This window comes from Manis pentadactyla, chromosome 7, assembly GCF_030020395.1.
Source record: "Manis pentadactyla isolate mManPen7 chromosome 7, mManPen7.hap1, whole genome shotgun sequence".
NCBI classification, from domain to species: domain Eukaryota; kingdom Metazoa; phylum Chordata; class Mammalia; order Pholidota; family Manidae; genus Manis; species Manis pentadactyla.
The window spans coordinates 8,735,731-8,759,962 of record NC_080025.1 but is presented as its reverse complement, the minus strand read 5'-3'; the positions used below and the strand labels follow the sequence as shown (position 1 = coordinate 8,759,962).

The window sequence follows — 24,232 nt, the reverse complement described above, 5'->3', positions numbered from 1 at the left end:
CTCACTCCCCATTACCTCTCCTTGGGTGTTGTCTTAGGTCCAAACTGCCTGTTCCCGGTTTTCCTATTCTGCTCACATTTCCTTTTTGGACTGAGTTAGGGACCAGTTCCCAGTCCAGGCCCATCTAGGTTTTCCCCTTCCTTACAAAGTTAACTCCTGTTCTTAGTCCACAAAGTTTAACGACATGTGCAGTTGTATTTGACTATACATGTAATTTCAGGATTCCTTTATTATTGTCATGGTTTTTTCATTTGTATATATCCATTGGACTGTGTACCTAGATTGGATTCAAAAGAATTCATAGACAAATACAAAATATTTTTCATTACAAAAAAATCCAAATAAATGATTTTGTAGGAAAACCAATAATCTGAAGTCTTTTATAATGTCAATTAAAAACGTGCAGTTATCAAAGTCATTTTTTGCTTGCTTCCCTTGCACTAGACACTGTCATTTTAAGTAGAATCACCACTGCCCTGTGATGTATGTATTGTTAGCCCCATTTTAGAGATGAAAAAAAAGAAGGCACAGAGGCACAGATGGTTTGAATAACTAGATGAAAATCTCACGGCCGTAAGCAGCAGAGATAGAATTCAAACTCAGGGCTGTCTGACTGCAAAGACTGTGCTCTTTTTAAAATTTTTATTTTGGTATCATTAATCTACAATTACATGAGAAATATTATGGTTACTAGACTCCCCCCATCATCAAGTCGCCACCACATACTCCATTAAAAGACTGTTCTTATACTGCCTCTTGAAACTCCAGGCTTCCTCAGAATAGGGAAACTTGACTAGATTCCCATGCTCCAAAAAGATATGGATAAATTGGAAGGAAGCCAGAGATAAATAAATCCAGGTGATGAAAGGAATAGTCATTTCATTATGAGAAAATGAGAAAAATCCAAATGTGCTTGGGTTGAGGGTAAAAATGAAATATGATGTAAGTGTTTAGAGAACAAAATGGAATTGTTATAATGATTTAAAATAGAATAATCTAGAGAGAATGAATGGGCTGGCTCTAAAAAAAAAATCTTCCCCTTCCCGAACCATCCAAAATAATTTTACCTCAAAGAGTTTCTGGTTTTAGTAACTTGAGAAAAAAGGAGTGAAAAATGATCATCTGTGTGGCATTTCAGACAATCCAGACAAATGCAGAAAAAAAAAAAAAAAAAGAATTCTACACAAGCAGAGAGAAACTGAATGATCTCTTGGTTCTTGTCAAAGTTTAATTTTTATGTTTTACAAATAAAACACTTTTATTTCTAAAAAGCATATGCATTTATCCTTCAAACCTCTTGGGTCTTTTGGTTAAATAACACATTTTTGACCTCTAATGTTTTCATTTCCTCTTAGTGGCCTTAGTACGTAAGCAACTCTCCAAATGCATAAGGAAACCAACACTAAATATTTGAAGCATAATATGTCAGGCCCAAAGGAGGTTTGAATATTCTTATTCTCATTAGATTAGAAAGTGTATTAATTCAGTATTTTCATTCTGCCTATTTAGCCACGAGGGCAAAATGTTGCTCAAAGCGATTTCTGTTTTGTAAATCCTCTAGTAATTACATTTTGAGTCTTTTCTAATCTACTTTTATTTTTGTGGTAACAAACCTTGGTTGTGATAATGTGCTGGAAGTTTCCAGCCAAACCCGCTAATGGGTTAAATTTCTGAAAGAACCAGACTGTGCAGAAGTCTCAGTGTTATTCCTCAAATGCTTAGTATATCCATTTGTTTCAGAAGTGTCATATCAGGGACAAATCAATGTGTTAAGAATTGTCTGATAATATTGTTGAGGGATTAATCTCACAGACTAGATCATCAGCACGATTATCTTTGGCATTCTGTGAGCACACAGTTCCATTTTAAGCACGGAAAGCCTTCTAATGCCAAACTATGAGAGCCTATATATTGAATGATCTGCCACCATTCAATATTTAATCCTGCAATTGAAGCCACTAAAGGGATACAGCAAAGTAACAAGATGAAAGAATCGTGACCTCAAACTTGCGAAAAGACAACCCAAACAATTTATCTTTCTGGCCTGCATGGCATTTTTTATCCAATATTCCTATCACTTCTCCTCAGTCTGGGAATTGTAGATTGATCAATGCCACATTAGCAAATACTTGAAACGAGAGCTGGGAATTTAGGCGATCCATTGTTTATGCTTAAAGAATATTCTGGTTCAGTTTGGTGTTTCTGAAGTCTAAAATCAAGAACTCATAATTAAAAATCAATTTGATTCTCTGGACTACATTTCCAAGCATCTGTGGAAAGGAATACATAAAATAATTCAGTGTCTATGAAAAATGAAATATATAAATGATTAAGACAAAGAAAAACTTCGAACTTCATGCTTCATAGAATTCTTTGAAATTGTACAGCTCTCAAGTGCAATAAAACCACACTTCAGTTATTAAGAGGATCAATTCCACCCCAATTCATTGGCTAATTGCTTATTACCACATCACTTCAGCATGTGATCTTGCGTTTTTCACAAGCTAAGTGGGGTCAGCTGACATATATGTGGTTAATACTAATGCATATAACTTTTTGCTTCTGCATGTATGTATGCTTTAATTGTGCAAAGATAGCTTTTTTTTTACAGTGAAGTGAAGGGGGTAATAAAGAGAGGTAAGTAAATGTGGTTCTTCCTTTGTGCTAATAAAGCCCCCATAATAAAAAAAAATTCTCATATTTCTTCTCTAGAGAAATAAATATAAAGTAATCAGCAAGAGAAACCAGTGTGGCCTTCTACAAGAAGTTACAGGCTAAGCATGGCTCTTGTAGATAGCTTAGATGCGCTTGTGACCTTGTAACTATACTGTAGGTTTGGAAATAGCCCAAGGGTGGTGTTTATTTTATTATATGACTAAATTTTGTCTTGAAATACCATGTGCTACTACAGACTATTTTTCCCTGGGATTACAACTATAAAATTGTAATTATTCTCTGCCCTAGTGTGTGGTTTCTGGTCAGTGAATAAGAACTCTAAATGACTCATGTGTCATAATATCAAGTTGGCCACATTTCAGGTGGTATCTATTATTTCCAATAGTTTTGAGATATGGAAGGAAACCATTAATGCATATTAGAGGTATCATTATTATTATGCACATGCCAGCAATGCTCTGTGATAAAGTGTCATTGACTTCCTGCCAACTCTCATGGATTGGTGACATTTTGTTAACCAGTCTACTAAAAAAATCTATAACAGGATATTAGGTGGTATTTAAAAAAGAATATCAAAGCAAGGGATCAAGTGAAAGGAATCGCGCATCTTAAAAAAAATGATAACTGCTAAGTCCATTAGCTATGTTTGTCAAGCTCTAGTCTGTGTCATTTAATTGTTGTGTTTATTATGAAATTCTAAGATTAAAAATGTCTTTTTGGCAGCAAAGAGATGTTAAATGAATTAGACTTGTGAAATGATCACTTGTATATTTCAATTATATAATACTTGCATACATTTCTACACATTTCTTTCTTTCTAACTCTCTAGTTTTCTGTATGTTATTTTCTCCTGCGTCTTCTTTTGCTTTTAAGTATGTCTTAAGATGCAAATATTTATGGCTTGTGAACAGAGGCAGGACCATTTACAGCATTTTGCTTTTTGTTTTTAAATAGGATTACTCTTCCAAGTTTTTATTGCAATACAACTCTCTTAGATGAAGGTAATATTAAAGCAAACATTGTCTTTCCTAATGACTGGTCAACAATGGTGGGAAAATAAGTGGAAACAGGATTTACATGCAAAGATTTGAGTTAACTACTGTGTCACTTAAAAAGATATTTTCTGTTTGTTATTTTTAATGATGTGCTACATAGATATGGTGATGGAAGAGGATCTCATTAAGAGGAAACGCTCTGATCATATCTTTCGTCCCATATATTCTACTCTTCTTTCCCCACTAGATCTTTAGCCTACCTCCATCGCAGACCTCACTGATCTTTAAAAAAATAGGTTTCTGTTCCTGTTTAGTTTCTCTCCCTTCCATTTTGTACCCTCAGTAGCTCTTCTCTTCACTGTTGAACCTCATTTAAAAACAGCCAAGACAGCTTCTTCTAGGTTCTCATCGCTTCCTCACTGACCTCCTGCAATCTGAGGACCCACTTCCTCAAGAAAATCATTTCCCTCTGGATGTGTGTCCTGGCTTTGGTCTGTCCCTGTTTCCACACTGTCCGCACCTGTCTGCTTTGCTCTTTCCACCGCCACCTGCGAGCGCAGGCGTTCCTCCAGCGGCGGTGGCTTCCGGCTCTGGCGCCTTCCTTCTGCTCCCCGTGCTCCCCCCGGAGCAGTAACTCATGGCCCCACAGCTTCCCCTGTCATCCCAAGCCTGCATTTCCAATCCCCCCATCTCTCCTGAGCACCAGCTCTTGCTTTTCCAAAAAGGCTGGTTATGGATCAGTGACTGGCTGGACCACAGAGCCAAACACGTATTTCAAGCCGCATGTAATTAAACCTCTTAAACTTACATTGGGGTGTGAGCGTACCCTTCATTTCAACTTGCAGAAATGATGTCAAGTTGGGTGGTAAAGTGAAAGATGGTGAGTGAATCCACATCGACTGTTTGCCAGTCACAGCTATTCAACAGATGCCAGCGTTTCCCTGTCCCCAGTGATACCAGACACGTTAATGCCTCTTAGTAATGACCTCAACTCTTTATGGTAGAGCAGGTGGCTATGACGAGGTAAAGCAGCCTTGAGAAAGAATTCCCCTTAACCATTTAAATCCCACAGCCCTTACACTGAAAATGTGATGTAAAAAAAAAAGACTTGAGATAAAAGAACATAATAGATAAAATAGCCATCCAATTTGGTGTATCAGCTTGAGAATACCTGTAGTTGAGCTACAAGAAAATTGAAGTAAAAGTAGAGAAAACTCTAATCAGATCCTATTTTCTAGAACACCCCCTTTTAAATAAAGGAACAGAACATTTCAGCAATTTGTTCACTTCACGCCTGAAACTGCTTTAAATGAAATATTATGCCATATAGCCATTCCCACTGTCCTCCAAAAGTCAGTTTTTTTTGTCAATTTTGCAGAGGACGAAGCCAATTAAAAATGATAAGTTCAGAAACAGGGGACATTTCTATTGAGCTAGTCAAGAACGATTTAGTGCCAATTGTACACAGGGCAACGCTGATAATTTCTTCAGTGTAGACAGTCTCCTGTCCTTTTCTCTCTCGGTTATAAACAGTAAATAGTGGGTGCAGAGCATTGGAATTGACCTTCAAATAAAAGATGCTGCAAGCTGAATAATCATTAAATGCCATTAAATGGATTGAATTGCACAGTGACTGAAAATGAAATGTTGCCTGTTGATAGTGCGTTAGTCTGGGTAGGGAGGCAAATGGCTGCTGTGTCATTTCTCATGGTTCTGAGCTGTGTTATGATGGTGTAGGCCTCTGAAGAGCAGAGGCTAGTGCCTTATTTCACCCCGTCTACTCAGGGTTTAACACTGGGCACTCAATAACTATTTGAGGAAAAAAACCTTTAAGTGGAGTGAGTCCTAGTGAGACCTCCGGGACATCTGGGTTTGATCTTAGCTTCTGAGATTTATTAGATTTTATGTAACTTTGTACAAATTCCTTAATTTCTATAGGGCTTCAGCTTGGTGATCTGTAAAAGGAGACCCTCTTCACCCTTAGTCATGAGCAGGGCCATAGGCTTCACCTCAAATTATATATATGAAAACATTCTGAAAACTGAAGAACAGCAAAAAGATATTATTACTTTTGTTATAAGTCTACCTACAGTCTCTGAACGTAATGTATTTTCTATGCTAAAATAGGTTTCAAACCATCATTCAATGGTTATGTGCATCTACGAAAGGGACAAGAAACATGGAAAAGAAGGATTAGGACATAGAATGAACCGCTATCCTCTTACATTTTATTAAATGAATAAGCAGCTACCATAGGCAGGATTCTGTGTTGAGCCCCACAGGAATCACCAGGATCGTCAGATGTGGTATATGGCATATGGCATATATGGACAGCATGGGGTTCTGATCTGGTACTGAGCAAAAGTTACCAGTCATCATCTTACAGAGTAGGAAAGAAAAATGTCATAATGAAGGCAAAGAAGGCTGAAGCCATTCCCATACTGAATAGCATCAAAAAGCTTTGAGGTGAAAAGTCACTCTTCAGATAGTCTATAAACAAGGACAAGGTCTGAAGTGGTGGAAACATGGGGACAGCCGTGTGCTTCATGCTGAAGGGACCACACGAGGGAAGGCAGGAGAGCATACATCATGCAATGTCACTGGAGCCCACAGACCACTCAGGAAGGTCGCAAAGCATGCTGTGGCCACGGCGTACTGTCATCACATCGCTAACTATTGGGGAGACCAGGGCATGTCAGTGGCCTCCACACTGATACTGCAGTCCCACTTTACAAAACGCATCATTTTTCTGCTGCTTTCCAACCAACCAGGGAAATCAACAAGAGGTCTCAGAGGAATCCTTGGCATCAACCACCACCGCCAAAAGGCCACAGCTCTCTCCGAGAAGGTGCTTCTGCTAAGTTGTTCATATTTATAATGTTCTGTGACTCAACAGCATCACACAGATAAAGCCCAGAGGACACAGAGCAGTTAATAAATTATTCAACTGCTTTCCTTTAAAACATCAGGACCGGGCAGTACAAAGACTTGCCATGGTCTGTCAAATGCAAACAGATCTGTAAATCTCAAAAAAGCAGAATTATCTGAGCCAAGAACATCTGGCCCTGCAGATCCCATAGCCCACCTGGGACCCCCTTACTGCAGCCTGTCACTCGGTAAGAGTTTAATGCTAATACAGTCAATGAAACATAAAACCAGGCCGAGGGAGGTGGGCTCTGGGTACCCTCAAAGGATTTATCTTACGCTCTGTAAAATGACTTTTAAAGGGTCATCTACTGAAATGTAGTTTTGAATCTACAGTGTGCTTGCATGGAAAAATGAATGGGTACTTGTGAGTTGTTTATAATATGAGGCATGATTAAACAAACCTCTACTCTGTGGCCTTCTTTGTTATAAATTTCGGATTTCTTTGCTTGTGCCATGTCAACTGAGTTTAAAATCATTAATGCCTAAAATTATTACATGTAAACTGTTTTTCCCCCTGCAAGTAAAGTGGTTTCAAAATTACTTTCATTTCATTTTGAAATCCAATTTCTATGGCCTAGACATAGTTCCTTAAAGTCTTTGTTCCATCTCCCAAACCCCAGATTGGCTCACTTTGCAGAAATGGCTACAACAGGGGTCTGGCTTTGATGAGTCGCTTGAATGTGCAGTTTCTGAGCTGAGTTTGTGGGGCAGGTGGGAAGGCCAGCTGGTTGGGGGGATCAGATTAGTGGAAATACAAAACGAATACTTTCATCTACGCCTGCCTGCTTCCCTTCCCAACACAGGCAACTATCCTTCGAGTTGAGATGAAAAGCTGGGAAACATCCCCCTCAGGTTCATTTAAATGGGAACGGAGATTTGACTTCCTACTTCCTTTATGACTTTAGACATTCCCATAGGGATGTTACATTGTAATTTACGTTTGAAATTTCAGCTATGAAAGGGACCAGATTTAGTAACACGGACCAGGGGCGGCAGTGCAGAGGAAGGTCTTACAGCGGCCCCTACCTAGGGCATCAATTTCATCTGTCTTGATGCTGGTTTTTAGTCTGCTCCTGTGGCAGGTCCACTACTTTGGCCACAGATTTCTAACCCCTTTAGAATGGTTCTCGGGGTTTGTGTTACACAGATAAATACTTCTGAGAAATTGGAGTGGCTAGAGAGTTTCCCATTCAGTTTCATTTATGATCTAAACTCTACATTCAAAGGCATCATAATACAACAAAGAACATCAAATTTCCAGATGTTCTCCAAAGTTCACCTTCTACCAAGTGTCCCAGAAAAAGATGACATTGAAGACAGTGTGTCGCTAAGTTAGTAGGATGGGTGTAGATTCTGCAGATGGCTGAAAGGCAGCGCATTTTACACGTACAGTGTGAGAAGATGAGTGACAGTTAAAAGCTGCTGTGTCATCTCCTACGAAGCACCCAACCTGCTTCAGCCTCAAATCTTTACCCATGAAATGTGGTTCATACTCAAACATACTGTGTAAGACGTTTTGAGGATTCAATGAGATAACATCAAAAGAGTGAACACAGCTGAGTGTAGAGTACTGCTCAATAAATGTTAATCACACTATTACTGTTATTATCCTCATCACCAGAAGATTGTTTTTTTAGGAAAATAACATAATGGAAACAAGTTTCAGGAAGCTCGATGTGGCCATGGCAGAGGATTGAGAGGGAATATTGTGAAGTTAGGGAAACCAGGCAGGAGGTGGCTTTGGATTGCAGAAAAGTGGTGATGGATCCCTGAGTGGGGGTGGGAGCAAATGGGATGAAGGGGAGGAAGTGACCAAGGAGAAAAGCATCCCAAGATATCCAGATGGTGGAACACATCATCAACCCCACGAGCTAACAAGCTCCTCGTCATGTCTGATAGCCCCTTCGGACGTGTGTTTATATATTTGCTTAACCATAGAGAGGGGGGCAATCCCAAAGCAAGATTCAATTATTGCTTTTTAAAATTTTCCAATTATTATCCCTTACACCTTAGAGTTCTGGTTTATGTTTAATTCTTTCTCTTCAAAACACAAACATTTCCAACAATATTATAAGGTGAAAAAAATCCCATCCCTTCTGTGTCAACGGTACCTTGATGTTCTTGTGAGATTGTCTTTTGCCAGAACCTATTCTTGGGATGAGCTGTTGACTATTCACAATGACAAAGGTTTCAAATCATACCGGGTTATGTTTACTGAAATTTTGTGAATTCTGATGGACTGACGGTCAATTTTTTTCCCTAAACCTTAACTCATTGTTATGTTTGATATTCACCTTCTCTTCCTTAGACCCTAAGTCAATGAAGGGCAAGATTTTGCCACTGACAACATAACAAAGCGTTGTTAGTTTACAATAGTCTTCATAGAGCTTTCATTTTCTTGGTAAATATTACTTTTCCTAGGTGTAGGATCAAAGGTGACATAATATTTAAAATGCAGTTTTGATCCATTTACTTCTAAGAAAACCACCGAAAAAACTAATAATGAATAAATTATTCTTTCAACAGAAAAAAATCTGTATCTCATGAGATAATTTAAAAACACACACCTGTCATTACCTAGTGCTTTTAAACAATTCTCAATTTATTATCAGTTTCTTGTCGAAATAATTCATCTCAGAGGCAGAGAAAAGGACAAATTCATAAAAATTTCAGTTTTTACATCTCACTTCCCATTTATTTTTATTTCTATTTATTTTAAAAATAGCTTCTAACAAAAGCCCCTACCAGATACTGTCCCAAGTACTATAACGGATTTTGTCAAATAGAGGTAATAGGAATGTGTTGTCTTTATAAGATACACAATAAAACTTCCACTCACCAGAATTACCTTCTAAGATTCCCTGCTTATACAATTGCACATTCTCAGCTCAACATTCTCCTGATTTGATGTTTGGATGAATTCTGAATCGAACTTTGACAGGTGGAAGGATTGTTCTTCCCGGGATGCTTGACTATCTGTTTGCGCTCACAACAGTAGGACCCGCTAAATCGTTGAATATATGGACAAATGAGCCCAAGCCGAAGAATAGTTTGCTCTGCTTGTCATGAAGCTTTTCTAGTTGGGGCTGTCTGTCTACCTTTAAAATTCCCTCGTGCTGAGGTCAGAATGCTAACTTTTTCAATAGGAAATCTGTAAACCTGTTGGTAGGAGATGGGGCTCATTCAGCTTCGTGACTCAAAACCTAGTCTGAAGCCCTGGTACCCAAATAAAGCGGCACGGGGAGGCGGGAAGAGAACTGTGGAATGTAGGCAAGAGGGAATAAAGAGGAAGACGAAAACAGGAGTCATGCAAGGAGTCTGAAAACAAGGAAAAGTAACGGGAGGGAGCAAGCAGGAAATCGCAGAGACACGGGGAGGCTGCAGGGCTAAGTCTCAGGTTGCAGGAACAGGCTAAGCAGTATTTGGGAGAACAGCGAACATATCCGCTCTCTTCTCATCTGTTACGTGGCTGGCACTCCGGCAAAGAAAACACAAATACTTCAATAGCGGTGGTGCTTCTAAAAGCCAATGGGAAGGAGCTAAAACAGCACATTTATTCTATTTATTTTCTAGGTTGTTCCAGGGCTACTTTAGAACAACTTGTTTGGGGGCCAATAAATATAACAGATACATTTCTTTGTTTACACTCTTTGTTTGTAAACACACATAACAATGAAATTCTTTGGCGACGCCCAGTTGCATTAACTTGGCAGTCTTCTCTCAAAGTAACGGTACTACACAAAGAATGGTTTATATTTTTAAGAAAAAAAAAAAAAAATTGGAACGGCCCAAGATGGTGTGAGAGGAACTTGGACTGCCAATTTTTCTGAGTACTAAATCCCTTCCCTTACAACTTTGGCTTAAAATAAAAAGTCAAATGTGACGAGTGTATGTTTCTTCATTGGATAAAATCTACTTCACAGGGTGAGCGTGCAAGACCTGAGTGTTATCACGGAGCCATTTTCCAAGGCCCTTCTCAGACCCCTGCCCCACACATCTCTGTCTGGAGGGCAACCTGCAGGCCAGACGTCCCAGGCCCAGTCGCCGCTGACGGCGCTGGTGGAGGCAGGCGAGCTTAAGAATCTGAGCCGGCAGCAGTCCCACCACGGGCAGAGCCATCATTAGCTGAATGTTGTACACAGATTCTGAGGGCAGAACTTCCACTTTTCACACTGACAGAGACTTGCTCCTTGACCAGGCTCTCCTGAGCTGCCCATCCTTGCTGGGCCCGTCTGGCCCAGTTTCAGCAAGAATCCTGCTAAGTCAGTTTAAAGGGAATTCCTCCACCCTCCATGTCTGACTACATTTCTCGTCTCCGGCCCTGGCCTGCCTTCAGTAAGAATCCCCCTACTCTTCATGTCTCCTGTTAGTAATTTTCCAGCCACCGACCCTGCACCCCCCAAATGACCCTTGGCTATAATCCCTACTTGTTCTCGTATTCAGACGTGAACCCAGACACAACATCGCAATAATCTGACCCCGGCGGTACTCCTGAATAAAGTCTGCCTTGTCCTTCTCACAACTGTCAGAATAACTTTTTCTTTAACCGTATCACTTGTACCGTGGTCCCAGGCCACGGATTCCAGGTAAGGAGCTGGAATGGTAAGAACCACGGTCAGGGGGATAGACCAGGGGTGGGGTGCCTCCTGGGTCTGGCATCAGGGAACCTGAAGAGAGGGATTACATGCCAGAAGCGTCATCAAGGCAAAGGGTTCCTGAGAAAAGGCTTTTAAAGATCTGATGAATTGGGGGGCTTATGGCTTCAACCACTGCCTGCTTTTGGATGCCAAGAGTTGAAGGACGCGGCCAGTATCCTAGATCCCCGGGATCTGGGATCTGAGAGGCAGCCTTGGCATCAAAGACCTGAAAACTAAGGAGAGAACAGCAGGAGCTGGCACCCGGATGACGAGTCTGGAAAATGAAAACACCCCAAGAGGAAGAAAATCCCTCTAAAAACATCTTGTGTAAGTCCTTCACCCCAGGCTGAATGAATGGGACGGGGGCTGAGGTTGGCTGCAAACAGCACTGTTCAATTGGGTGATTTTGCAACAAAATGGCTGGGTACGATCTGAAAAGAGCCGAGATAGATGAAGTGGTGGAAAAATACTGGACAATCCAAGTCATTGCAATTAATGAGCCATTGACTTTAATGTGATTAAAGCCAAAGTAAATTACTAATGCAGTTTCTTTGAGAATTAGCTCCTTTTTTCTTCTTATAAGTGATATGGAAATCGGTCTAATAAGAATCAATTCAGATTTCATTATCTACTTGCATCTAACTACGATCTTATCTTTAGCAACAAAATTCTTAGATTCCCTTTAAGGGACCACAGGTAGTCAGTCAAATCCACATATTTGACAAATGATCCTACAATTCCCTGTTCAGTAGGTTCTATCATTATCCTATGAGGCTTCCTTGCTATCACTACTCCAAAACCAAAATGCATATTTTAATTCTAATGTTGTGATGTCAAGCATAATTCCTCAACAGCTTTATTTTCTGGCAAAAAAATGAGCAAAATTTGAGTCCCAGCATTTCTTCCCTTGGGATAAATAATATTCAGCTTTTCATTAAGAAAACAACACCAGAGATTCCTGTCTGGAACTTTCTATATTCAACTCTGCTGTAAGGCCTTAAAAAAATTAAAAAGTCAGCTGTTCTCAATCTTCTCCCAATCATTACTTTTCCTTTGAGGGTTACAGATCTTTCTTTGTCCCGTCCCATCCTCAGGCCCTGGGTCTTCCGTCCATGTCCCACATTCCCTCAATCCTTACACGTTGACAGAGATGTGGCCAAGGAGCCAGGGATACACACTAGGGATCAATTCATCTTTGACAAGGGAATTGACTAATAGGGTTTTTTTTCTGTCTCTAATTTCTGTGATTTCCTTTTGTCAGGGGGATTCCCGGACCAATCCTTCCCTAGCTGTTGAAAGCACCTGCTCTCCCCCCTCGCTCAGCATTGCTAGGGCCGCTTACCAGCTGTCCCATCTTGTCCCTGGTCGGAGCACACACCTCTCCCTCCTGGAGGCCACGACTGTGGAAGGGATCAGCCCAGAGACTTCGGATCAACATCAGCCCTTTGCTGCACACACAGGCAGCAAGAGCGGCCGCCCCATCCACTTCCTCCACGCACTTTGGGGGCCAAACAAGAGGAGGTTGGAGATGAGATCAGGGGAGGCAGAAGGGGCATGTGGGGGAGGCTTTCCAGGAGATCTGACTCAGTCATTCTGGGATGTCAGCCAAAACATGGGTTAACCTCAGTTGCGTCACTGGTAAACTAATCACCCTCCTGCTGAAATGGAAAAGCAAGCTGTGGTCTTGGTTACGTTTTGGAAAAGGGGTGAGTTTTGGGAGCCGCATAAATTCTCACAGTCAGGAGACCTTTTAAAAAAGTGCTTTTGAATAGACTTCCCTCTTGGAGTTTGTTTTCTATGCAGTTCAAGGTGTTTGTTTCTAGATGATCAAAACTGTTCGAAATCATCATCAGCATATGTGTATGCTATGCACAAAGGTAATTTATACATAACAGAACAGATGCAATTGTCACATGTCATTTGTTAGTTCAATCCAAATCCACACACACATTTTTTGCACACTTATGCCATGCCAGGCACTGTGCTGGCCACTGGGGGAGTAACAGGAAGCCAAGTGGCTGTGGCACCTGTCCTCATGGACTTTCTGGTCCAATAGGAATTCTTTTGGACTGGACTGTCCTTCCCTTCCCTTTGCTTCAGTCTAGTTGAACCTTCGCTAGCGCTTGACAAATTACTGCACAAGTCCTTTTTTGCAGTAGCCAGCATGCATTGAGCACTAACTGTATATGAAGCATTCTGGTAACACTTTACATGGACTGTTGCTTAACTGACTCTGCTCAGCCACCTTAGGGAGTAGGTGTTGTTATCAACCCCACTCACAGATGAGGACATGGAGACACCAGGAGATGAGGAAACCTGTCTAAGGCCACAGAACTAGTTAGTGGTGGACTGGAACTAACTAGTTCTGGCTGGCTCCGGCGGTGGATTCTAACCACTATACTCTCCAAATACGCACAGTTCTTACAGATTCGCTGGCTTTCAGGTTCTCCTTTCTGCACGCTACACTCTCAGGTTGCATCTATAAAAGCGTAGCTCTGATCATGCCATTCTCCTCCTCAGATATGCTCAGTGACTCTTTACTAATGACCGAATTATACACAAGTTCTCAGACTAGCACGGAAAGCCCTGTTCAGTCTTTCTTCAACCGACCTGTACAGTCTGGCTACCCCCTGTGGGTGGCACATACTCAGGGGACGAGGACTATTCATTCCCCGCAAAAGAGCCTGCCTCCCCTGGCCCCATTTCTGCCCCACTGTCATGCTCTTCCCTTCCCTGGATTGTCCTTGTAGCCTCCGGACATACGCCAGATCCTTCCTTGGACTTTTTAAATGGCTGCTCTATCTTCCTGCTCAGAATAAGCACCTGCTTGGTGGGGGCCTCGGAACGTCCGCGCCGTCTGCCGTGCGCCGTGTTGCCGAGTCTCAGGGGAAACAGCAGAGTTAGGATGTGGGCTCTGGAATCAGATTGGCCTGAGGCTGCTTCCAGCTCTTTGGAATTTTTAGCTCTGGGATCTTAGGCAAGTTGGATCATGTCTCTTCCTGCTCAAAACTCTTCCATGGCTTCCCGCTGCAGTTTGTGGGGAAAAAGACTTCTGGAATCCAACGTGTTTTTAAAAATAAAATGCCTTCCAAAATCCAAACTACAAAACCCAGTCCTCTTCCCCAGCATTATTTCGTAAGTCAAACCAGTCTTCTTGACCAGCGAGTGACCCTTCAGCGGCTGTTTTCCACTCCTCAAATGTCTGGCCCACTCCTGGGCTCCTCAGGCCTGCACAGACCTGCCCACTTACCTGTGGCCTCTCCCTGTGGTGCCACCTGCTTGGTCACTGTGACCTCTCCAGTCTCAGCTCCAAATCTGTCAATTTTTCAGAGAAGACTTCCTTGACCCTCTGACCTGAAACCATCTCCCCCTCCCCCAGCCCGGATACTCTTTCTCACACATGCCAGTTTTTTTCCTTAGATGCAGCATGATTTTATGTTTGAATTTTACTTGTGTAAGGTCTGTTTTCGCCACCAAACTAGTAAGTTTCTGTAAGGACAGGGAACCTATCTATTCAGTTCATCACAGTATGTCCTATGCTCTGCACGATGCCACATGCAGATGTTCCACACAGAAAAATGAAGAGAGAAATCTCTGTACCTCAATTTCCTCATGTATAAAATTGGGATAACCATAACCTAAGCTCACTACTTTGAAGAAGCTAAGCACAGCGTCTGCATGGAGTTGTTCCCGATAACTGTTAGCTACCCCCTACTTTGCTTCTGAGCCAGTGTCTCCTCGAGGGAACTGCCTTCACCTCCACACAGCCTGGCACGGGGCTTGGGGTAGTGTGGGCACCCATCAAAGTTTGCTTTAATTGAATTCACACGCCATCTGAAATCACTTTTCATTTCTGCCAAATTTGCTCGATTTGATGCATATACAGAGATTTGCCTCTCCGTGATTGCAGAATAGAATGTCCACTCCAGCTCTGCTGCCGCGATCCAGTTAAGTGAGGACACACAGGGATGCACGGCGAGAGCGTGAACCACCAGGTGCTCCCAAGTTCACACCCTGGGGAGAATTCTCCTTGGGAAATTTCCCTAATTAATATTTAAATATCAAATACACATATATCATCACATATTTACATGATTTCTCTACATATGTGTATGTCTATGTGTGTGTGCATATATATATACATACATATACATAGATGTATTTGTTTTAGATACATATTGTAGCACAGACAAGCAAACAATTAAAATATCTGAATTAAATTTTTAAAAAAGTGTGCTCATATCCAAATTCAAATGGAATTGTTGAACAAAGAGAGTTTGCGAATGTTTGCAAACATTCTCAAATGTATGGTTCCTGAACAGGGACACAAGGGTTTTAATCTTACTGTGGGGAGCATTAGCAAGCTGTCTGAGAAACAGGGGAAGTGTTCAACTAAAAATGTGTTACAGGTTGGGTGACCGTTTAACTTAATGAGCAAATCAAGACAATTTTTAAAGTGCAAGGAGGCAGGATTGATTATCCTGGAACCACACACAAACCTGAATTGTTCCAGGGTTGATACCCTGTGCTCTGGATTTGCAAAAAGCTCAGTTCTAACCATACAGCACCAACAAAAACACAGGGTTTGTTTGTTTTTTTTCCCCATCAATCCACCTCTGTCTACCATTTTCAGCTGTCACTATCATTTATTTTGAGCATATTAGGATATGATGCAGCATAATATAATATCAGCATAACATCTGATTTGCACCAGGCAAGATTCGCAGAAGAAAAAAAAGTCACAAGCCAAAAATAACATGATCCCAGCAAAGGAGAGGGTCTGATGTCCAGCCTCAAGTGAGCCTTGACTCAGGATCAGCCGCCTCCTTGTCCTACCACATCCTTACGATGCTTTGGGGCTCCCAATGTGACTGTCAGTATCATCTCCCCAAATAAATCCTAGTTATGCCTGAATTTGTATCCTCAAAACTGAATTGGTAACTGCACATGTCATTACATTTATTGCACTTTAAATGATTTTTAAAATCGAGTTACCAGGTAAATAATTTAAAGAGAAAATACCAAGGGCTTGAAATGAATATCTTTAAATATAATGCAGTCAGGGAGATATTTTTTTACAAATATTCGGTGACATTAATGTGGTGCTACTGAGTAACTGCTGACAATTACTCACAAGATGGAGCAGAGGTCGTGTGAGAAAATTACTCCCAGGTGGCAAAATATTGAAAATTCAATTATACTCTGTTTATTATAGGCTTACATTAGCAACTATATTCCTAATAAAGACCTTGATAATAAACAAATTAATGGGAACACAGGGGAGTACTTTCAGAAATATTTTTTCTCCTTATAGTATTCTACAATATTGATTTCTAAAGTGCTCCACATGACAGTGTAAAGCTTGCTAAAGAAAATTCTTAACATAAATTATGTGGATAAGAACAAATGATACATTAAAGTACTCAAGACTATGAAAATAACTTTAATATATAATGACAATGTGCAATAAATTTAATGTTTAAAATTTCAAGTATGCAAGTATATAAATCATTTAGGAAAGAATTTAGTGAATGCAAATAAGAAACCATAATAAGGGATGAGCAAATGGTCTGAATTCTAATTAAAACAGTATGTCATGGAAGTCAACGCATTCATTCTCCTTTTTACAAATGGGGTTTAAGAAACACCCAGAAAATAAAACTGTTTATAAATTATTCTTACAGGTCAGAGTACAACAAATCTATGTTCCCACCAAGAAGACTAAAATGTTTTCATAGTGCTAAGCTTTTGTATTTATTCCTCTCACCAGTTTCTGACATTATGCCTAGTTCAATGGACACTTCATGATTCATTCATTCAGTTGTTGAAGAATTTAACCAGGTACCTACGTGGGTGCAGCTCCATTGCTGCACAACCCATGGAATAGATTTAGAAGCCTTGATCCTCTTCTCTAGGTATTTTTGATCCAGTATGGGAAAAACAGACAGATAGATAATACAGTAAACGCTAAGAGCCACAGAAGAACTAGGGCAAACAGACACTATGGGAATTTAGGGACAGGACAGCTCAGTTACCCTGTGGGTTACAAGGATGACTAAAAGGAAGAGGTACTTCAGTGGAGCCTTGAAAGATGAGCAGGATTTTGATCTGTAAAGAACAGCTGGGAAGGTAGGTAGGTTGTCAGTGACGCACGGTCAAGGCAACAAGGCAAGAACACACATGGTTTAATAATAAAGTCCAAATGTCCTCTCAAGGAATCTCCAGGAAAGAAGATAAGATTAGTTGGTGTTTAAATAACAGAAACGATAAGTTTCGAGAATTTAAGTCTTCCTAAGAAGACTGGTTCAACTTCTGCCCTGTCTTCTCTGATGAAGAGACATTTTTTTGGAGCCAGGAATCAAGAGAATTGGAGGAAAAAAATAAAATTCTAGATGTAGGAAAGGACAACAGCAGGGCAGAAATTTGAATGCAGTAATATACATGCTCCCATTATCCCAGGGACTTAGAATAGCTTCAAAATAAATAAATAGTTTGAATTTGATGGAAGAGGGTGGTAGTGGGAAGATGTGAAATAGGGAGGTAAGAAAAGTAATGAGCTTGAAATTGTGGAAATGATTTGGAAATGGTAAGTGGGAATAAAAAATAGAAAACTGGGCTCCAATTTGCCAAATCATTTTGATTGCCATGATGAGAAATATATAAGGCAAGTCATGTGAGTTCATAATGTTTTTTTAAAAAAGAAACTATATCAGCTATAGTTGGAATACTTTTACAAATTTCGATTGTGGAAGAGAGAGACTATGTTTAGCTCACAACTCGTATTTGCAGCTTGAGGTGTTAACATGATTTTATATAAGAAGAGGACCAGAAAGAATATCAAAGAAACACCAGGAGGCTAACAAAGAGCAAAATTCAAACTCAAATATAACTCAGATTCTGTCTGTGAAACAAAAAGGATCTGGTGACTCCATCTGTCAAAAGCCACTTTGCTAAAGGGCTATCCATGGGTAAAAAGGGATGTCTGAATGATGTGTTGCCCAAAATAATGAGAAATTAATGCAGAAAGGTTAAAAGGCACTCATGAGTGACTCGAGAGCTCTGAAATGCAACAAGAGACTCTAGCTCCTACTAGAGTTATTTCTAAACCACTATACTCGTCCCCTTGATAGGTCTGGTTGTCCAGCATTGAAGCCCCTGAAAGTCAGAACAATAGTTTGGCTAAGTTTATTGAATGAATAAATGAAAAACAAAGGAAGGAAAACTTGGATAATGATGTGTTCACCAAATGGGGCAATCTGAGATAAACCTCAAAACTGCTGTGTAATTGGAAAAAGTGAAAGAGAGGGGCTTAGAAGAATTCTTTCAATGAGAAAGTCATGATACCAAGACCTAAAGAAAGATTCCAGTAAACGGCCAGGAAGCAATGCCCTGTAAGTCTTGTCTTGATGCTTCCAGGGAAAGGCTGATAAACTTGTCCAGGAAGACAGGGGTCACATAAAGGCTGGAGTGGGCTTGCGTCTCGGGCACTCTCTAGGGTGCAATGAAGCTACTGAACGTTGGAGAGATGTTATCCTCCTTTAGAGGAGGTGCTGGCCGAAGAGGTAATTGGTCCACAGCATTGCCAGGACTCTCACACTGGGAAGTGAGGTACTAATTTAGCACAGGGAATATAGTCAATAATATTATTCAATCTTTTTACGTAGACAGATGGTAACTAGTCTTACCATGGTGAGCATTTAGTAACGTATATAATTGTCCAATCACTATGTGGCACATGTGAAACCAATATAATATTATATTACCAACTATATCTCAATAAAAAAACAATCAATGAAGCAAGTAATTAGGGAAATTAGTCCACATTAATGTTCCTTCTGAATGCATTATTTTTTTTGCTCAGCATGGAATAGATCACCAGTATTGATTATGTAAACACAAATGGGAGGACCTTGAATTTTTAGTTACTCTTAGCACAGGAACTATGTTAAAATGCATCACACAAATGCTTATAGTCTTTTTGCATGTCTCTTGTGTGTCTTGCTACCAGAAAAAAGGCCTGTTTGATTGGCCACATATCTGTTTGTAAACAAAATATTTTTGGAAGGCTACATTTTCCAGGTGAACTAAGGGAAAAAACAGAAATAATTAGAATACATTTATCGCATAATAATACAACTTGAAGTCATTAATGATGAAAACTGTTCTGTCGAGTGTTCCTTAAAAATGTGTAAAGATGTCAGTGTCATAGTTAATACAGAAAATATGCAAAATATAGTTAAAAGACTACCGGCTTATGTTTTCCATAACATAATGAATCTGTTGACAGTACCTATATTGCTGTTATTTATAATCCCATAGTGACAAGAAAATGTCACCAATTACTGGCTACAATGACAGACACAATTTATTCCTAATGATTTATACCATTAGGAAACAGAAGTAGCTGTTACCATTCTATTCCCCAATAGCAGTTTCTAAAAGGATGTAGATTTCCAAAGGATAACAGGTCATTTTTGTTAATGAGAGTTTGCAGAATTTACCTATATAATACCTTAAACTACCAACTAAAATAAGATATTCTAAGGTATATTTTTAAAACAGGCATAACTGAAATATCATGTTTGTGGAGCCGACTTTCATCAGCTCACATATTGTATTCCCTTTTAAGCCTAGATCTCTCTAAAGCCGCACTGACTTTTAGAATGTGGGAAATAAGATTTGAAAAGGTACGAAGTCAGCCTTTCAAACAGATCTTAACTGCTCATCCTGGCTTATTAAGAACTGCAGGTTGAAAGAAACATATTTGAATATCCCAGACAAAGAAATGTAGTATCATGGCAGGAGAGGAGAAACAGGGAAGGGTCTGGTAATTACAAGCAGGAGGGTCAACTGCCTGTTCCCATACAATCGTGCTAGACTAGTGAGACAGAGGATGTGAGAAGGGAGTTCTACGAAAATTCTGATTTTCCTATAGCAGGAAATACTAGCTGGTAAAGAAGAGTTTGATGGAAAAATGCTAAGGAAATCCAAAGTTGAAATTACAAAGCCAGGCATGAGGGGCAGGAGGAAGAGGCAATGGATCTTTTTAAGGGTCACAGTAACATCACAGTAAGACTTAAATGAGGGTTGTCCAAAAGGGCCAGAAAAGGGGGATCTAATCACCAAAACCGTATTTTAAGGCAGACACCATGTTTTTGAGTGTTGATACACATTGGAGGCAGTAAAAATAACTTTGGGCAGAAATGTGATGTTACTATCATTAAAACAGCCAGAGAAATTACGTGTGTGTGTGTGTGTGGTGTGTGTGGTGTGTGTGTGTGTGTGTGTGTGTGTGTGTGTGTGTGTCTAGGTCCCCAGAAACTAAGGAGACGTGATGACTTGGGAAAAAGCTCAGTAATGAAATGGTAGAGCTAAGCAGAAGAATCCACTCATCCAGGAATGAATATTGGGCCTAATTAGTTTAGAAAGACAAAAGATAAGAGTATTGCTCCTCAAGTGTGAGAAGGATTATGTCATGAAGCTGAGGACCAAAATTTCCCACTTCATACCAGGAATTTAGGATAAAAAGTCTGGAAAAAAATTCGAATTAAACACAGCTGCAGGTAGGTTCAGAAAAGTCATGATATCTATAGTTCAGTGGTGTGTCTCCAGGCTTCTTTACACAGAACAGAATTAGAATGTCTCATACAGTCTCTGTCAAAGTCATGATTATGATATTCAATTATCTGGCAGGTCCTTTAGCAACATAAATCAGGATTGATTTGCAGGGACAATTTGCCCTAGAAACAAGCTGAGAATCACATGAACATTCTTCCAGAGGAATAACAACCCGAACCGTACTGTGTTTCTAAGAGCCTGTAGTATCTCAAGAAAGATATGATAATAATACTTGGGGAAATTTGGGGTAGGACTGATTCATGTATGGAAATCAAATCTGTGCATGGCCCAAACAAAACAGGATGTTCCAAACCAGGTCTTCCTGTTTTCAAGGTGTATGAAAGGAGAGAAATATCATTTACTATTTTTTGTTCATTAAAATAGATTATCTTGGTTAAAAAGATTGATTGAAATATTTAGGTAATGTCAGCAATTTCTATATCCACCTATTTAAACATTTAGGACCGACTTGCTAGGTATGATAAGGTATTCATCAAAAAATTTCTTCCTGAATATCACTTCAAAGCAAATTTTCAAAATTTATATTGCAAAATACCATAGAATTCTTAATGTTTACTTACATAAAACTCTCAGCACTGAAGCAAATTTGATTCGGGAATCTGACATTACTGAATAATATGGAATGGAATGTTAGTCAAAACAAAACAAAGAATACCAGAACTTTGTAGGCAATAATGTATATTGTATTAGTACAAGGGTCATTGCTCCATTCTTCATAGATGTAATACTTGTAAGAGTCCTACACAGAAGCAAAGAAAACTTGGATTATGTTTGATTGATGCAGATAATGAATCTAATTTTTCTTGCTACCTTGGGTGGTTAATTCGATTAATATGCTTCATATCTTCACTTTGCTGGACCTACTCTAACCCAACAGGACTACCCTCCCTTGAGGAAAATTCTTAAGAGAAAGCTTTGCAATATTAACTTTGAAATGTTAACAAAAGATAAAATAATGCATTTAAAACATTATTTAGTGAGAACGCATAGTTTGAAGAAACTCAGAGCCAAAGATCCCGGTTGAATGGTCCAATGAAAAACAATGAGTTTTTCATTGGGAATATGAAACCAGATCTCTTCACTTCCAACTATGCATCCTTAACATGGCACCTACAGAATTCTTTCCTTAATATAGTAAGTAGGATTACATCAAACTGAGGGTGTGAAACAAATTCAACTGCCCAGAAGCTTATGGTGACATGCAAGACATTTACATTTACAAGACTTTTTCCTTATCCTTAAAAAAATAAGTGATCTGAAGGGACTTACACTCTACTATTGTCTGGATTCCAATAGATTCTATGCCAGAATAGGGAAGGCATTTGGGCAGGTTTTGGAATTTGATAGTGGTTTTAAATCCTGGCTTTGTCATTTAGTATCTATGGGACCTTAGCAAGATATTTAGATCTCTAAGCCCTAGTGTTCTTTCCTTGGTAAAACAGGGATAATAATACCACCCTCAGAGAGTGGTAGAGTGAATTTAATAGGTGCTCAATAAAATCAAAGTATCTCTGTCTCTGCTTCTATCTCTAGCAACTTCTACTCTACTGTTTGGAGAATCCAATCAACAACATGCGTATCCAAAATCCTTAGCAATTGTCAATGGAAAGGTCACTGGTACAAAATGACTGCTTTCAAAATGCTTCTGTACAATAATGACACTTTCTATGAAAAGTGAGTAGATTTTTGGAAAGTGCACAAACTGGTTTGTAAAGGAATGATGTCTTCATAGCAGAACCAGAATTGGCTGGAGTGAGAGAATTTTTGTGGGTGAAAATCTAATCAAGATAGTATACGAAATGTATCTCATGAGAAGGATCAATCTAAACTGCCACCCTTTCTGATATTTCTTCCGGAAAGGAATTCCTGTTTGACAGCTGTCCACTATCAATGAACTATACATTCAGTACAAACGATTATGGCGAAAGTAACCAGGAATCATGGGTCTATATGGATAATATTCTTGCCCCTTAAAATACAAACTTTTACCTCCAAAGAGATTCTTTTCCATCAATTTTTTTTTATTCCTTTAGAGATCAGACTTGGAATAGATAGGTAAACATTTGACAATACTTTGAGTATGACACCCTATGCTCGCCTTCTGACCCTCTGTACTAATCTCTTAATATTTTGAGATAAAATATTAAGTCCACTCAATATCCTAATGGTGAAACCAGGAAGTTAACACTTAGATCCCTTAAAGATGCAGATGTGGACAGTCAGAGCTACTGGAATTGAAGGGCCCACTGGTGAAGCGTCAGGGCATCTGCTGTGTCTTTATCAAGTTGCCCACAGAACTCAGCCATCCGGATGTAAAATCATAAGTCAGGATTGAGACCTGCAGCCGGAAGGGGAATATGGTTCACTATTCATACTCTGCAGTCTCTTTCCTTGCACCATCCTGCTGCAGATCGTATTCTCTGGTGGTTCCCAAGGAAAATGCATCAGTTGCAAAACTCTCATGATCGCTGTGGTGAAGATAAACAAGAAGTCAAGAGTACAGGAAATCTATTTTATATAATAACTGTTTGAGATTTGAAAGGAAGCAACTAAAATGTATGGGGATAAAATATTCTTAGACTCTGCTCTTCAATCACTAAGCCTCTTAACTCGAGCAGTAAATAAGTGCCCCTAAGAGTGATCCGCAATATCGTGATGTGGTATTATTTTTGGATACTGCATGGTAACTGAGTGTCCTGTTCTAAGAGAAGATGCGGGAAATATGGAGAAATAACTTTGTCTCTTTCGAGTCTGACCTAGACCTGCTATTATTATTCTCTGTCCATCTTGTTTTCTAATAAAACCATGACATCATTCCTTTAAATCTACATTCATTTTTAGTTTTCGATAACATCTTTTACATACTGTTGAGTATTTGCCAAACTTCAGTGGGAACACTTTTAAACTATGAACTTCATCTACTTGTGCAGATGACCATCGATTTTAATGACATACTACGGCCTTTCCTTTTTTTATCTATTTAGGGACACTTTTCCAGGTTCTGCACTCAAAAGCTTCGACGTCTGTGGCCTCCTTATCTTTGTTTCTCACATCACAAAGCCCTGTTTACAGGACTACAACTTGTTTGTTCGTTCTGTCTTTACAATAACACTTTCCTGGTTCATATGGCCTTTGGCGCAACAATTCTAAGTTTGCCTTGATAGAGTCCATTCATCACATCTTAACTCTGCGTAGGACATGGACTGGACAGACGTGCCCACAGTGGCCCTCTCAGAACTTGGAGCGTGACACGGATCCCGTTTAACTGTCAACCTCTCTCCCGTTGCTTCCCAAAAGGACGCTTCTAGATTGAGTGGCTACTGCTGTTGCCCCTTGTTCCTTCCAAATGATTTCTTT

The 24,232-nt window shown here is 39.8% G+C and overlaps 1 protein-coding gene and 1 long non-coding RNA gene across 10 annotated transcripts in view; both read right to left on the bottom strand.

Annotated features, from left to right (window-relative positions):
- The window catches only part of LOC130684412 (uncharacterized), a 40,487-nt gene extending 27,725 nt beyond the window's left edge, over positions 1 to 12,762 (bottom strand). Inside the window, exon 1 of the long non-coding RNA XR_008998677.1 lies at positions 12,579 to 12,762. This is a non-coding gene — a long non-coding RNA (uncharacterized LOC130684412). The remainder of the gene's footprint in view (positions 1 to 12,578) is intronic.
- The window catches only part of TENM3 (teneurin transmembrane protein 3), a 1,816,466-nt gene that overhangs the window by 338,819 nt on the left and 1,453,415 nt on the right, over positions 1 to 24,232 (bottom strand). The window lies entirely within an intron of this gene.